The sequence below is a fragment of the Chanodichthys erythropterus genome, chromosome 20 (assembly GCF_024489055.1).
Source record: "Chanodichthys erythropterus isolate Z2021 chromosome 20, ASM2448905v1, whole genome shotgun sequence".
Classification (NCBI taxonomy): domain Eukaryota; kingdom Metazoa; phylum Chordata; class Actinopteri; order Cypriniformes; family Xenocyprididae; genus Chanodichthys; species Chanodichthys erythropterus.
The window spans coordinates 6,860,595-6,876,401 of NC_090240.1; the positions used below are offsets into that span (position 1 = coordinate 6,860,595).

At 45.4% G+C, this 15,807-nt stretch overlaps 3 non-coding genes and 1 pseudogene across 3 annotated transcripts; all 4 read left to right on the plus strand.

Moving 5' to 3' along the window:
- Positions 1-412: 412 nt before the first annotated feature.
- On the plus strand, positions 413-576 carry LOC137010063 (U1 spliceosomal RNA). The gene has a single exon (XR_010893142.1). It is a non-coding gene; the product is annotated as a U1 spliceosomal RNA (small nuclear RNA).
- A 5,992-nt stretch (positions 577-6,568) lies between these two features.
- Positions 6,569-6,768, plus strand: LOC137010304 (U2 spliceosomal RNA). The gene has a single exon (XR_010893337.1). It is a non-coding gene; the product is annotated as a U2 spliceosomal RNA (small nuclear RNA).
- Positions 6,769-8,853: 2,085 nt separating this feature from the next.
- Positions 8,854-9,017, plus strand: LOC137010041 (U1 spliceosomal RNA). Its single transcript, XR_010893120.1, has one exon. It is a non-coding gene; the product is annotated as a U1 spliceosomal RNA (small nuclear RNA).
- A 6,406-nt stretch (positions 9,018-15,423) lies between these two features.
- Positions 15,424-15,600, plus strand: LOC137010213 (U2 spliceosomal RNA; annotated as a pseudogene).
- The last annotated feature ends 207 nt before the right edge of the window (positions 15,601-15,807 follow it).

The following is a 15,807-nucleotide window of genomic DNA, read 5'->3' on the forward strand; positions in this document are numbered from 1 at the left end:
TAATTTTTCAGTTGGCCAAGATTTCTAAAAATCCTTTCTTTGTATTGGTCTTAAGTAATATTCTAAATTTGCTGAGATACCGAATTTTCCTTAGTTGTCAGTTATAATCAACAAAATTAAAAGAAATAAACATTTGAAATATATCAGTCTGTGTGCTATGTACATAATATACAAGTTTGAATTTTTGAAAGGAATTAGTGAAAGAAATCAACTTTTTGATGACATTCTAATTATACGACCAGCACCTGTAGGTGCTTGGCAGTTTGCCGGCTTGACTGCGATTTCCGTGACCATGCCTTCAAGTAATGGAAGGGACACGCCCTTCCTTTTCTTGGGGTGGGGGAGGGGGGTCACCGTTGATGAGGACGGCAAAGAGGGATAGGGTAGCCTCTGACTGGAGGCCTGGGGACTCATACTTACCTGGCAGGGGAGACACCATGATCAGGAAGGTGGTTCACCCAGGGCGAGGCTCGGCCATTGCACTCCGGTTGTGCTGACCCCTGCGAATTCCCCAAATGTGGGAATCTCGACTGCATAATTTATGGTAGTGAGGGACTGTGTTTGCGCTCTCTCCTGGACATACTGGTTGAAAACAGATTAAGTGGTGCCGAGAGAACCTGTGGTTTCTAACAGTCGTAGCGTTGTCTGTGGCTCCGTATGTGTTTGCACGCCCCTTATATGGAATCGGGTGTTGCGTGCGCTTGCCTGGTTTCGCAAAGTTCTGAGTTGTCCTTCAGGGACGACAGGCTTTTGGGGGCACTTGACTACGGCCGTTTTCTAAATGACCCAGTGGTCGCTATTGTCATGACCAGCTCAAAGCAGTGACAAATGAAACGGAGGACATAGTCAGCTTGGTATCAGCATAAATAAGAAAATATATGAAACAAGAAATCAACAAAACCAAACAAAATTTCTGTCAGACACATCAATAACCAAACATCAGACAGAACCACATTTAAATGAATAAGGAACTCAAAATAAACAAACAAAGACCAAAATCAAAACCAAAGCACCCAGGAGCAAGCAACACACCACGCCAAACAAAGCCCAAGCTTTATAGAGGGAAGCACGGGTGTACATGGTTCACTTGATGAGTCTCCCAGCCACACCCACTGGCCGGCCGTAGCAGGAAGAACGAGGGACTCGTCACACTATCCAAATGTTAAAGTTGAGCTTTTTTTTTTTTTTTCCCCTCCTGATCAAGAACGACCTAGGGAGTCCAGAGAATTGTACTGCGGTGCTTTTGTGGAGGTCGATGGAAAAACCTAGGACCAGTCCGCGAAAGCAGGTTGTTTCACATCAAAAGCGAAGACAAATTTGGTGCGTTTCCCAAAGCGAACTATGGTCGCAAGTTCCGTCGTTACCAATAGAGTTCAATGGGACTTACGACCATGGTTCACCAACGATGCTTTCGGGAAACTCACCCCTGATCGACAGCAGTGGTCCTAGAGGCAAAGTACGAAACCCACCGCAGCCCAGATGTTTGGCAACGGCATCGGCATCGCTTCTCGGCCTTTTGGCTAAGATCAATGTAGTGTCGATGGCTACGCCGAGAGAAGATGTACCCTTGCCGGCCATGGTGGTGCGGTTAAAGAATTCAGTAAGAATCCGAGTGTTACAAGATGCTGATCGGTCTGTCAAGCAAAGGTTCAGGAGGGAGTTCTTGGTGATGGATGTCTTGAAAGGAGTTTTCAACATTGATGCTTCTTCAGTGTTTTGTCTTCAGGATTTTTCAACTGTAGGATTTATGGACTTGACATTTTTCAATTTGACGGACTGTGTGAGCTTTTTTGAGTCTTGGGGAAAGAAAAAACAAACTCTTGGAAGGCTTGTAGCTTCAACCTTTGTTTGCCCAGGATTATATTCCACTCACAGTTCATCTATACAACCCGTTTGTGGAAGATAGAGAGGTTTTGACCTTTCTTTCAAGACACTGCGAGACAGTAAAAGGAGGAGAGCGAGTGAGGGACCACTTTGGAATCTGGACAGGAAAAAGGCGGTACCTTGTTAAGCAGCGCTTCGATCCTGCTGCCTCTGGAGGCCTAATCCACCCGCCTGGGACCTTTTCCATTGGGCCCAACAGAGGTTTTCTCTATTACCCCGGACAGCCTATGTACTGTAGGAGATGTGGTGGGGAAGGACACATTAAGGCTGATTGCGAGGGATAACGTTGTCGTTTTTGTGGTGCTGCAGATCATGTTGCTTCAGTCTGCCCTGCCCCAAAGCATTGCAGTCTTTGTGGTAAGCCTGATCATCTTTATCGAACATGTCCTTCTAGGAGTAAGTCATATGCAGGTCTTTTGAAGGAAGGTGAGGATCTACAGGCAGACCTCGAGGCCATACTTATCAGTTTGCCTGAAGTAATGGATGATCAACCTGGAGGATTGACAAGTGAAGGGACACGGGAGAGTGAGGGGGTATCAGGAGAGAAGGAGGCTGTTGTGAACGAGCAATTAGACTCTAATGATGGGGACCTGATTACTCTGTCCTTAGACGAAAAAGGGGCCACAGAAGTGGGAACTGAACAGCAGGTGAATTCATCTCAAGTTTGGTCAGAGCTGGATTTTACGGATGTCTTGTCTGGAGCCTTGAGGGTGGTAAAAGTGCAAGAAATCCTAGAACCTGCACCTGGATCAACCCATCGACGAGAGAGAGTCCATAGTGGATCAGAGATGGATATTTCGTCAGAGTCCGTGCTCGGAACAAGCCGTCGCAGGGCCTGGGAGGACCCTAAGGACCGGGTAACGGAGAAAGGATGTAAGTACAGCAAACTGGATGATGTTACAAGTCAGGACCCTGTGGGAGAGGACATTAGGGGGGAGGGTTTTGAAGAAAAGGGGAAAGATGAAGGGGAAGAAAGCACTGAGTGGGGGAAAGAACAGAGGTGGAAGGAGAAGAGGAAGAAATGATAACTGAATCTGGAGAATGGACTGAGGTTGTTTCGAGAAAGGCAAAAGGAGGGGGGGCAAGAAGGGGACAAAAAAAATGGGGAAGGGGAAGAAGTACATGAGGGCTAAGTCGGAGGGAAAGTGTTCTGGTGGTTTAAGGGTTATTTTATGGGTTTGATAAGAGTGGCAACTTTCAATGTAAGGGGAATTAAAATGGTACAACGGCGTACAGCTGTGTTTTTTTCTGTTAAAGATTTGCAGTATGATGTTTTGTTTTTACAAGAGTGCCACTTGGAGAATGATAAGGATGTAGAGGGGTTTTCTAAAGAGTGGACCTTGGGTCCATCTTTTTGGGGAGTGGGGAATGTTAAAGCAGATGGGGTGGGCATTTTATTTTCTTCGTGGGATTTTGTTATTGAATCTGCTATTGTAATCATTCCAGGAAGGGTGGTGGTAGTAGATGTGAGGTGGAGAGGGATATCTTTTTGTTTTGTTAATGTTTATGCCCCAAGTAAATTGGGTGATCGGGAGGGGTTTTTGAATTGTTTGAATGCAATTTTGCATACCAACAAACTGCTAGTGCTGGGAGGGGACTTTAATGTGTCACTGGACAACGCTTCTGGCAGAGAGCTGGCCCAGTTGTCAGCAGGTTTCTCACTCTGTGACTCTTTTCGAGGGGCAGGAGGGCGGGTGCCCACATTCACTTGGCGCAACAGCAGGCAGGAGATGGCACGACTGGACTATCTTTTTCTGCCGGTCCATGTAAAGGTGTTTAACTATACCCAAGTACCAATGTGGTGTTCAGATCATTGTTTAGTGGGGGTGTGGGTGGAGGTGGAAGGGGAGAAGCGAGGGAGGGGGGTGTGGAGGTTCAATACTTCCTTTCTAAGTGATAGGACATTTTGCACTGTTCTTTTCAATTTGGTAGCTGGGTGGAAAAATGTGCAAGGTTTGTTTCTGTCCCACGGTGAGTGGTGGGAGGGGTTCAAGGTGAGGGTTGCAGTCTTTTGTCGTAACTGGGGCAGAGAGAAGGCAAGAAGCAGGAGGGAAAAAATTTGTAAGTGGTCAGAAGAACTGCAGTCTCTGTGGACAGAGGGTGCTTTGGGAACAACTGAGGGATGGGCTAGGGCTAGTCATCTGCAGGGGGTAATGGAAGATCACTTTTGGGAGGAAGCAAAGTCCTTTTTGCAAGGGTCAAGTGTTAGGAAGCGGCTCCTTGATGAAAAATCTACTAGTTTCTTCTTTGCTACAGTGCGGGGAAGACAAAGGCGGAGTTATATTGAGGGTTTTGGGAGGGAAGGGAGAGTGGAAACATCTGTAAAGGGAATGCTGGAGGTAGCTGGGAGTTTTTATAGGGAGTTATTTAGTGACAGGGGCCCTTCTAGTACAGCCTTTGGGGGTGTTTTGGATGCTTTGGAGGGGAGTTTAGGGGAGGAGGACAGGGCAGCACTGGAAGGGCCTTTGACTTTGCAGGAAGTAAGTACTGCAATTTCCTCACTTAAGAAAGGCACAGCTCCAGGATGTGATGGCCTTCCAGCAGGTTTTTATGAGCTTGTTCTGCCATGGATAGGAAGTGAGCTGGTAGCTCTCTATCAGGAATGCTTCATGAAAGGTGAGATGGTGGAGACAATGAGAACAGGGCTGGTGTCTCTTCTGTATAAGAAAGGTAAGAAGGAGGAGTTGGGGAATTGGAGGCCAATCACTCTGCTAACCACGGATTATAAAATATTGGCAAAAGTTCTGACAGAGAGACTTAAGAGGGTTATAGGGGTGGTAGTCCAGCCAGATCAAACCTGTGGTGTGCCTGGCAGGTCAATTTCTTTGAATTTGGTTCTAGTCAGAGACATAATAAGTTGGACAGAGCAGCGTCAGCTTCCTCTAGCAGTTTTGAGTCTTGACCAAGAGAAGGCCTTTGACAGGGTTAGTCATGTCTTCTTGGAGGCTACTTTAATGCGTATGGGGTTTGGGCCTGTGTTTAGGGCTTGGGTAAAGCTGCTTTACAGGAAGGCCTTCAGTAGAGTGGGGATAAATGGGTATTTCTCAGAAAAGGTGGAACAGTTAGGGGGTGTGCGTCAGGGGTGTCCTCTGTCCCCCCTTCTTTAGGTTTTGTCTTTGGAACCTCTTTTGGCAACTTTGAGGGCTGCACCTTCTTTTACAGGCGTACATTTGCCAGGAGGTGGGGGCGTATGTGCTAAAGTCGCTGCTTATGCAGATGACATGACCCTGTTTCTGACGTCGGACTATGATTTTGAGGTGGTGTGCAAAATAGTGGAAAGATTTTGTAAAATATCTGGTGCGCTAGTAAATGTGGAAAAGTCCTCTGTTATGTTTTTTGGTCAGTGGGCTGGTAGAACAGAGGTAATAGGAGGTTTTAAAATTTGTACAGAGGGGTTGAAAATCTTAGGGGTTAGGTTTACTAGACATAATAGTGCTTAGGAAAGCTGGGAAGCAAGGATGAAAGTAGTGCAGGCAAAGATAGCGAAGTGGAGTTCAAGGGGGTTATCTTTGTGGGGACGGTTAGAGGTGGTGAAGGCAGACTTACTCCCTAGTCTGAATTATTTAGCTTATGTGTTTCCAGTTCCTTTTTGGTATGGAAGAAAGTTAGAAAAGTTAATTTTTTCTTTTTTATGGAAAAATGGTACCGAAATGGTAGCCAGGTTGCAGATGTATAGACCTGTGAAAGAAGGGGGTAGGGGGGTTCCATGTATTCCTTTAAAAATGGAAGCTTTGTTTTGTTCATGTGCAGCGCTTCTGGCTGTCCGGGAGACAGTGCACAAGGCTAGATTTTTAGCTCAGTTCTGGCTAGCCTTTCCTTTGAGATCGTTGAGCAATTGGAGGGGTACAAGGCCATGGTCTACAAATAGGCCACCGTACTATCAGAGAGTGGCAGATATAATTGCCCTGAAGCCTTGGTGTTTACAGCAGTCCCTGATCTTGGAGCACAAGCAGTTGTATATCAGATTGAGGGATGAACTTGTGGAGGGGGTGGAGAAAGTTGTTTCTCCTTATGGAGTGGGTTGGATTAGGTTGCAGGCACCATTTCTTACTGGATTTTGCAAAGATTTGAATTGGTTAACAGTTCTAGGTCGGTTGCCAGTAAGGGAGAGGTTATATAGACATGGTGCAGGCAGGTCACCAAAATGCCCGATTGGTTGTGGTCAAGACGAGACAATTGAGCATGTCTTTTGGGCATGTCCTGGAGCTGTTGCCCTTTGGAAATCAGTTAAGCGATGGCGGGAGGGATGGGGAGGGCCAAACATTACAAGGAATCTGGTGTTGTATGGGGAGGGTTTGGATAGTTTTCTAAAAGGACGGAGGAGAGTAATTTGGAGTACGATTTCAGAGGGAAAGCATATTCTTTGGGAATGGAGAACAGTGTGTTTAAGGAAACAGATACCACGTTTCGGGGCAGAGAAATTGTTTTTACGTTTACTGGGTAAAATGTCTGCTGAGGTCAAAGTTTTCAAAGAGTATTATGGGGAGGAGGAGACCAGAAGGGTATGGAGAGGGCTTGGGGTGGGATAGAGGGAGTGACAGTGTTTTTTGTGCTTTGGTTTTTGTTTGGTTTTTGAAAATTGATGTATATTTGTGTTTTGGTTTTGATTGTTCAGAGAATTGTATGACGATTTGTTAAAAGAGAATTTATTGTGTATCTTTGAACAATGAATTGGTTGTACAGTATAGATTTGGTGTAAATAAAAAAAAAAATAAAAATAAAAAATCTGTTCTTATCAGTTTAATATCTGATACATCCCCTATCTGGGGACTACATATTAAATGGATTTTTGACTCATGGAGCCGGAGCCGGAACCGGGGCTTGCTCCGTCCACTCCACGCATCGACCTGGTATTGCAATGTCTCCAGGAACGGTGTGCTTCCCCTTTTGGGGGACTGCAAATCGTTGTGGCTAATAGCAGAGGGAATGTCGCTAGAGCTTCACAAGGAGTCTCTATGTACCTGTGGTGGGATGGCTGGCAGGGTGGCACCGTCTCACAGCCTTATGAAACGGTCGCCGTTGTTCCAAAGCAGCGGTTCCCAAACCAGCACTGCACGTCTTGGATGTCACTCTTATCTGATGCGCCCGTCTGAGGTCTTGGAGTCTTTACCAACGAGCTGATGAGTTGGATCAGGTGTGTTTGATCAGGGAGACATCTAATCAAACACGCCTGACTGATGGGAACCACTGGTCTAAAGGACCGCAGCTCGTGTACAGGTGCTGGTCATATAATTAGAATGTCATCAAAAAGTTGATTTATTTCACTAATTCCTTTCAAAAAGTGAAACTTGTATATATCATATTCATTCATTACACACAGACTGAGAGGTTTCACTTTTCATTTTGATGAGTATAACTGACAACTACGGAAAATCCCAAAGTCACCATCTCAGAAAATTAGAATATTGTGAAAAGGTTCAATATTGAAGACACCTGGTGCCACACACTCTTATCAGCTAATTAACTCAAAACACCTGCAAAGGCCTTTAAATGGTCTCTCAGTCTAGTTCTGTAGGCTACACAGTCATGGGGAAGACTGCTGACTTGACAGTTGTCCAAAAGACGACCACTGACACCTTGCACAAGGAGGCCAAGACACAAAAGGTCATTGCAAAAGAGGCTGGCTGTTCGCAGAGCTCTGTGTCCAAGCACATTAATAGAGAGGCGAAGGGAAGGAAAAGATGTGGTAGAAAAAAAGTGTACTAGCAATAGGGATAACCACACCCTGGAGAGGACTGTGAAACAGAACCCATTCAAAAATGTGGGGGAGATTCACAAAGAGTGGACTGCAGCTGGAGTCAGTGCTTCAAGAACCCCTACGCACAGACGTATGCAAGACATGGTTTTCAGCTGTCTTGTTCCTTGTGTCAAGCCACTCTTGAACAACAGACAGCGTCAGAAGCGCCTCGACAAAAAGGACTGGACTGCTGCTGAGTGGTCCAAAGTTACGTTCTCTGATGAAAGTCAATTTGGCATTTCCTTTGGAAATCGGGGTCCCAGAGTCTGGAGGAAGAGAGGAGAGGCACACAATCCACGTCGCTTGAGGGCCAGCCTAAAGTTTCCACAGTCAGTGATGGTTTGGGGTGCCATGTCATCTGCTGGTGTTGGCCCACTGTGTTTTCTGAGGTCCAAGGTCAACGCAGCCGTATACCAGGAAGTTTTAGAGCACTTCATGCTTCCTGCTGCTGACCAACTTTATGGAGATGCAGATTTCATTTCCCAACAGGACTTGGCACCTGCACACAGTGCCAAAGCTACCAGTACCCGGTTTAAGGACCATGGTATCCCTGTTCTTAATTGGCCAGCAAACTCGCCTGACCTTAACCCCATAGAAAATCTACGGGGTATTGTGAAGAGGAAGATGCCATATGCCAGACCCAACAATGCAGAAGAGCTGAAGGCCACTATCAGAGCAACCTGGGCTCTCATAACACCTGAGCAGTGCCACAGCCCGATCGACTCCATGCCACGCCGCATTGCTGCAGTAATTCAGGCAAAAGGAGCCCCAACTAAGTATTGAGTGCTGCACATGCTCATACTTTTCATGTTTATAATTTTCAGTTGGCCAAGATTTCTAAAAATCCTTTCTTTGTATTGGTCTTAAGTAATATTCTAAATTTGCTGAGATACCGGATTTGGGATTTTCCTTAGTTGTCAGTTATAATCATCAAAATTAAAAGAAATAAACATTTGAAATATATCAGTCTGTGTGCAATGTACATAATATACAAGTTTGACTTTTTGAAAGGAATTAGTGAAAGAAATCAACTTTTTGATGACATTCTAATCATACGACCAGCACCTGTAGGTGCTTGGCAGTTTGCCGGCTTGAAGGCATGGTCACGGAAATCGCAGTCAAGTAATGGAAGGGACACGCCCTTCCTTTGCTTGGGGTGGGGGAGGGGGGCCACCGTTGATGAGGACGGCAAAGAGGGATAGGGTAGCCTCTGACTGGAGGCCTGGGGACTCATACTTACCTGGCAGGGGAGAAACCATGATCAGGAAGGTGGTTCACCCAGGGCGAGGCTCGGCCATTGCACTCCGGTTGTGCTGACCCCTGCGAATTCCCCAAATGTGGGAATCTCGACTGCATAATTTATGGTAGTGGGGGCCTGCGTTCGCGCTCTCCCCTGGACATACTGGTTGAAAGCAGATTAGGTGGTGCCGAGAGAACCTGTGGTTTCTAACAGTCGTAGCGTTGTCTGTGGCTCCGTATGTGTTTGCACGCCCCTTTTATGGAATCGGGTGTTGCGTGCGCTCGCCTGGTTTCGCAAAGTTCTGAGTTTTCCTTCAGGGACGACAGGCTTTTGGGGGCACTTGACCACGGCCGTTTTCTAAATGACCCCGTGGTCGCTATTGTCACGACCGGCTCAAAGCCGTGACAAATGAAACGGAGGACATAGTCAGCTTGGTAGGTTGCAACAAAAAGAGATTTATCAGCATAAATAAGAAAATATATGAAACAAGAAATCAACAAAACCAAACACAATTTCTGTCAGACACATCAATAACCAAACATCAGACAGAACCACATTTAAATGAATAAGGAACTGAAAATAAACAAACAAAGACCAAAATCAAAACCAAAGCACCCAGGAGCAAGCAACACACCACGCCAAACAAAGCCCAAGCTTTATAGAGGGAAGCACGGGTGTACATGGTTCACTTGATGAGTCTCCCAGCCACACCCACTGGCCGGCCGTAGCAGGAAGAACGAGGGACTTGTCACACTATCCAAATGTTAAAGTTGAGGTTTTTTTTTTTTCCCCCTCCTGATCAAGAACGACCTAGGGAGTCCAGAGAATTGTACTGCGGTGCTTTTGTGGAGGTCGATCGAAAAACCTAGGACCAGTCCGCGAAAGCAGGTTGTTTCAAATCATCTCCACTATTTAACAAACGATCTGATCGACAGCAGTGGTCCTAGAGGCAAAGTACGAAACCCACCGCGGCCCAGATGGGCGTCGCCTTTGCCGGATCTGCCCCCACTGCTTGGCAACGGCATCGCTTCTCGGTCTTTTGGCTAAGATCAAGTGTCTTGTCATTCGGCAGTTTTGCGATCGCCTCTTTGTAGGTATTTAGGTTTTGCTCCGTTGTAGCATTTCCTACACCTGAAAGAGGTATATTGTACTGCTTAGAACTGTACTTTTTACTATTTATTGTTATTTTTCTGTTTGTGTTTTGTCTGTTTTAAGAAAGCGCTTTTACTGAGAGAATCTGTTTTAAGGTAAGTGTTTTATTCTTGTTTTAATTGTTTTGACAATTGTTTTAGGTTGCTTTTTAAAGCTGTGGGTGCCTCCAGCATGTCGGCTGCTCGTGCCGGTGTGCAGAGGCACCACAGCGTATGTTTTCTTTTTTTAGAAAAAGATGGGAAGTTGTTGGAAATGTCTAGGCTGGATTTTTCCAGAAAACTGATACAGAAACTTTTAGGGTTTACCCCTGTTGATTTGAACTGCATTCTGACCCTGCCTTTTAACAAAGGCTTTGATGTGAGTTTTAAAAATGCAGCACTGTTAAATGACTTCTGGCAGCGCTTCGACACACAAAAGACCCAGTTCTCCATGTTCAAAGTTGAGAAGCTAACTGATAACACACAAAAAATGGTTATTGTTAGAATGTTCAATGAGACTGTAAATGGAGAAGACATTTGCACATGGCTGGGTAGATTTTGCACTGTAAGGGGCCAGGCTATGAAGGTTTATGACGAAGACGGCATTTGGAATTGTTCCTGGAGGGTCCCCATTAAGCAATGGGAAGACCCCCAGGGCTTCCAAGGTCTAAGGCATTTACCACAAATGATAGTGGATGTAGCCCCTGTTTTCTCCCAGAACTATCAGGGAATGCCCAAACTCTGTAGGCGTTGTAGGGAGTTTGGGCATCTTGTTGTCGAAGCATGCCAAAAAGTCTTTTGTAACAAGTGAAGAGAAATTGGACATTCCTTTGAAGAATGTCCCAATGGCAGAAGGTGCAATCTTTGTGGAGATCTTGCTCATCTCTACAGAGATTGCCCCAAATCATTTGCCAACAAAGTCAAAGCACACAAAATGGCGGTTGAGGAGAGAGTGCAACAAGATAACGAAGAGGCGGAGCCAAATTCAAATCTCCCGCCAAAACCTGTGGTTGGTGGAGAGAAAGCAGATGACAGAGATAAGGAGAGGGCGGAACCAAGGAGAGAAGGGGCGGAGCAAACTTTTTTCCCGCCAAACCAAACAACTGGAGCAGATGAAAATGAGGAGATGGAGCTCCACCAATCATTAATGGATGAAGAAACCGAGTCAGATGAACAGAAAAAGGATGGTGATAGTGAACAGGAAAAGGTAGTGGAGGAGGAACAAAAGATTGAGGTAAGTAATGATTTTCCAGGAGTTATATTGAGAGGTAAAAAAAGGAATGCCCGATCCCCCATTGAGAAAAGTGAGAAAAGGGATCGGGTGGGGTGGCGGTCAGACTCCTCCTCATCAGAGGATCTGAACCGGCTTTTTCCACTTGATTCTCCAAACGAAGTATCCTTTTTGTCAATAGAACTCCAAACATCAACCCCTAGAGCTAGCTCAGGGGGGAAACGGCTTCAATCCCCGGATTCCCCCTATGTGGAAGTAAGGGAAAAGCTGGTTTCACAGGATAAAGATATTTTTTTTAAATTGAAATTGTAGTTATTTATTATGTCTTCTAAAATGTCATACTTGTCCTTTTTAACTGTTCTTATCATGACACTCACACTCTCAACCATAAATGCAAGAAGTGTGAGGTCCACCATGCGAGCACAGAGCATTTTATCCTTTTTAAAATCTTTTAAGTCAGATTTGTTTTTACTGCAAGAGTGTGCTCTGCCCTTTTTAAACAGGTATACCAAGAAGGAGGAGCTATGGTCTCCCGCTTCCTCCATATGGAGCAGATCAAACCAAAATAAAAATGATGGTGTTGCTATTTTAATTAAAAATCCAAATATCTTTGTGAAGGGCAGCACGGTGGTGAGGGAAGGGCGGGCCCTTTTAGCAAACCTGACTTTTTTAGGGAGAGATTTTAAGGTTCTTAATGTGTATGGTTTTACAGGAAAAAATGACCGGTATGAGCTTTTAGAAGACTTGCAGCCCCACATGTTAGGCAGGGCTCCCCTAGCAGTGGCTGGGGATTTTAACTGTGTTTTATCAAAAAAAGATAGGAAGAGGGTAGGAGAAGATTTTAAGGTCGATAAGACATCGGTTTTATTACAGAGTTTAATTAGAGATTTTAGGTTAGTTGACTGTTTTAAATAAATGCATCAAAGAGAGGAGGGCTTCACCTGGTTCAGTGGTGATGGTACCAAAGCCTCTCGAATTGACTACCTATTTACAAGAGACTGCCCGCCAACCAATGCTATATTGACACCACTCTTCTTTTCAGATAACTTGATGCTATCTTGCACCCTGTCACTGCCCACGGGTGTAACAGTAGGGGGAGGGCTGTGGAAGCTGAACTGTTCCCTTTTAGAGGATGAGGAGGTAGTCCGTGAGTATAGGGAGCAGTTCAGCCAATGGCAGACCCTCCAAGACTTTTACGATACATGAGCACAGTGGTGGGAGATGGTTAAAGATCGGACAAGACAGTTTTTTATGAAGGTAGGGAGAGACAAGAAGAATAGGGAAAAATGATGCATGATGGGGCTGCAAAAGAGACTACAAAAGGTATTTTAATCTTTTAAACAATGGTTTTGATTTTAGCAATGAAATTCAAGAAGTTAAAAAAGAAATCTTGGCCTTAGCCAGTCTTCAGAGCAAAGGGGTCATTTTAAGAAGTAAAGAAAGAGAACTACAAGAGGGTGAAAAATGTACAAGGTATTTTTTAAAAAGATAATAACAAGGGGAGGGACTATAAATAGCTTAAAAGATGGAGGGAGGGAAGCGACAACAACAGAAGGGATTTTAAATGGGGTGGAAAGCTTTTACGAAGAGTTATGCCGTTTTAAAGAAGTACACAATGATACCTTAGAAGAAGTTTTAGATTTTATAGACAAGAGAGTCAAAAGCCAAAATGAACTTTTAGCCCAAGATTTTACTGTTTTAGAACTCCAAAAAGCAATCAAAAGTTTTAAGAGGGGGAGGTCCCCAGGAGCAGATGGACTCCCCCTGGAGTTTTATCTTACATTTTGGGACATTTTAGCTCAAGAACTTTTAAACATTTTTAAAGACTTTGAGACCCTTGACGGACTCCCTTTTAGAATAGGGATAGTTTCTTTGCTTCATAAAAAAGGTGACCGGACTGACTTGAAAAACTGGAGGCCAATAACACTTTTAAACTTTGACTGTAAGCTTTTTAGCAAAATTTTAACAACACTGATGTCGACTGTTTTAGAGGACGTGATTCACCCAGATCAAGCTTGTGCTGTGCCCGGAAGAAAGATAACAGACAGCCTAGTACTGATTAGAGACGCCATCTGTTACGCGAGAGACAGAAATATTCGGCTAGTAGTCCTAAATTTAGACTTTGAACAAGCATTTGACCGAGTCTCGCACCAGTACCTCTTTTTGGTACTGCAAAAAATGGGGTTTCCGGAGAGGTTTATAGCTTGGGTGGAACTGCTGTACAAAGGCCTAGTCAGCAAAATTGTAGTAAATGGGCATTTATCTAAGGCAATAAATATCTGCAGTGGTGTTCGTCAGGGGTGTCCTTTATCTCCTCTTCTGTACGTGGCGTGCATCGAGCCACTGGCACAGATCTTGAGAAGGGACAAATGGATCAAAGGACTAAACGTTCCTGGGACGGGTGGACTGACGGCGACCTGTGTTTTATACATGGACGACGTAACTCTTTTAGCCACGGACGTTTTATCCATACGAAGAGCTTTGGACTTGACTGACTGGTATGGTCGGGCCTCGGGCACTAAGCTTAACAGGAACAAGTCCGAGGCCCAGCTCTTCGGGCCGTGGGGAGACATAGACACAGGTGAACTCGACTTGACTTTCAAAGACAACGAGTTTAAAGTTTTAGGAGTAAAATTTGACAGCGAGGGTGGAGGACGGGGAAACTGGACTGACATGTTAGGGAAAGTTAGGCAAAGACTGGGGTTTTGGGGACTAAGACAGTTGACGTTTGAGGGCAAGGTTTTAATTTTTAAATCTGTGATTTTACCTCTAATTTTACTTGTCTGTTCTGTTTTTAGTCCCCCTCTGCGATTCCTTGCGGTGCTGGAGAGGGTGGTGTTTTATTTCCAGTGGGGGTCTAAGTGGGAGCGCCTGAAGAGGGAGATTGTGAAGAAAAGGCCGGAGAATGGTGGAAAAGGCCTCCCAGACCCCCACCTGTTTTTAGGCAGCCGCTTCACTGCCCTGCACATTAGTTATGCCATGACCCCATCCAAAGAAAACAAGACGGCTGCAATGGCGCGATTTTGGATGGGGTCTTACCTAAGAACATTGAAAAATTTACCAGTGGACTTGAAAACCCCAGTGTCTTTTAACTTGCCTAAAGAGTACAATTTAAAAAAAAAAAGTTTTTAAAGAAATACTTTCTAAAAAGTGAAGATGTCACCATTTTAACTAATCACAAGCATCTCGTCTCTCTTGTGCAGGACCGGGAACCGGTGAGTCCAGTTCCAGGCCTCACATTACGTGAGGCCAAACAAGTTTGGAGGAACGCTGCTCACCCCGCTCTCCAGAACAGGCACAAGGACTTATCGTGGATGGTGGCTCATGAGATCCTCCCGGTCAGGGCGGTTATGCACTCCAGAGGCATGGCCAAAAACCCCACCTGCCCTCGGTCCGGCTGCAATTCCCCGGAGACCGTCCACCACCTGCTCTGGGAGTGCGGCGCTGCGCGGCCCCCTGTATTTCCCGTGCCTACCAGCTGGTGGGGCCCAGTTCGGGTACCAGCTCGCCATCCTTGGGGTGGGCCGGGGCTTGAAGGACTTGACGGCACAGGAATTCACCTCGCTCTGGCTCACCCTCAACGTCATCAAGGATGCCATCTGGGCCACCAGAAACCTGCTGGTAGGGAAGGGCATTACGGTAACCCTCCATGCATGCGAGATAAAGGTAACATCAATGCTGCAGGGGTACCGGACGACGATATTCGGACGGGGTCGCACGGAGAGGGTCCCGGCCGCCAACAGCCCTGGCCGCCCGTAGATGCACCTTCACCAATCTGGCTACGGGAACAGCGGGCCAGCGGGCCGGAGGAAGTGGCATCTCACGTGCCTGTTCTGGAGAGTGGGGTGAAGACTAATTTGATAAGGACTCACCCCCGGTTTTGCACAACAGAGGACTTTTAATTGTTTTTTTATTGTGTTTTATCAATGGAATTGGTTCTATGGACAGAAATATGATGCTTTTTTTTTTTTTTTTTTTTTTACTTTTGAAATCGTTCACACCTTTTAAACACACAACAAACATGGACTTTTAAAAACATGTAAAATACAATGGTTTTAATCATTTGATTTTTAACAAAGATTGTATTCCTTTTATTTAACCATGTGTATTTATATTTAATTGCTTGTTTTAATGTGTGCTTGACAAGAAAAATGTGTGCACAAAAGTATAAATGCAAATGAAAAAAATGAAAATGGTGACAATAAAATTTTTTCAAAAGAAAAAATCTGTTCTTATCAGTTTAATATCTGATACGTCCCCTATCTGGGGACTACATATTAAATGGATTTTTGGCTCATGGAGCCGGAACCGGGGCTTGCTCCGTCCGCTCCACGCATCGACCTGGTATTGCAGTGTCTCCAGGAACGGTGTGCTTCCCCTTTTGGGGGACTGCAAATCGTTGTGGCTAATAGCAGAGGGAATGTCGCTGGAGCTTCACAAGGAGTCTCTACGTACCTGCGGTGGGATGGCTGGCAGGGTGGCACCGTCTCGCACCCTTATGAAACGGTCGCCGTTGTTCCAAAGCAGCGGTTCCCAAACCAGCACTGCACGTCTCGGATGTCACTCTTGTCTGATGCGCCCGTCT